This window comes from Galeopterus variegatus, unplaced genomic scaffold (assembly GCF_000696425.1).
Source record: "Galeopterus variegatus unplaced genomic scaffold, G_variegatus-3.0.2 Scaffold1053, whole genome shotgun sequence".
Classification (NCBI taxonomy): domain Eukaryota; kingdom Metazoa; phylum Chordata; class Mammalia; order Dermoptera; family Cynocephalidae; genus Galeopterus; species Galeopterus variegatus.
Window position 1 is genome coordinate 425,631 of NW_007727164.1, and position 1,124 is coordinate 426,754.

The following is a 1,124-nucleotide window of genomic DNA, read 5'->3' on the forward strand; positions in this document are numbered from 1 at the left end:
AAAAATTATTTGGAATCACAAAGGCTTTCTAACAGCCAAAGCAACCTTAAACAAAAAGAACAGAGCTTGAGGCATCACACTACCTGACTTCAAAATACACTACAAATCTGTAGTAATGAAAATGGCCTGGTGCAGGCTTAAAGACAGACACATACACCAATAAAACAAAATATAGAACCCAGACTTAATTCACACATTTACAGATGATTGAATTTTGGCGAATGTGCCAAGAACACACTATGGAGTTATGACAGTCTTTTTAATAAATTATCTTGGGAGACTGCATATTCACAGGTAGAAGAATAAAACTAGACTATTATCTCTCATCATATAGAAAAATCAGCTCAAAATAGATTAAAGACTTAAATATAAGACCTGAAATTATGAAACTACTAGAGAAAAATAAAGCAGGGAAAAATATACGACATTGATCTGGGCAATAATTTTTTTGCATATATCCTCAAAAGCACATGCATAAAAAGCAAAAATAGACAAATGAGATTACATAAAAATAAAAAGATTTTCACAGCCAAGTAAACAATAAATAGAGTGAAGAAAAAACCTAAAAATGATTTAAAATTTTTGCAAATTAAGCATCTGATAAGAGGTAAATATCTGAATTAGAAAAGGAATGCAAACAATTCAATAGCAGAAATCAAATAATCAGGTTAAAAAAATTGGCAAAAGGACTCTATAAACATTTCTCAAAAGAAAATATACAAATGGCCATCAGTTATGTAAAATATGTTCTAATCATTAATCATCAAGGAAATGCAAATTCAAACCACTATGAGATATCACCCCATTCCTGTTAGAATAGGTATTAGCAAAAAGACAAAAATAATGAGTGTGTCCACCTTTTTGCATCCTCTTTAATTTCTTTTAGTAGTGTTACGTCATCCTTATTGTAGGGATCTTTCACCCCCTTGGTTAAATTGATTGCTAGGTACTTAATTTTTTTGGTGACTATTGTAAATGGGTGTGTTTTCTTGATTTCTTTTTCTGCTAGTTCACTATTGTAGTATAAAAACACTACTGACTTATTGGGTGCTGATTTGTACCTTGCAATATTGCTGAAATTATTTATATATATATACGTATATATATATATATACATATATATA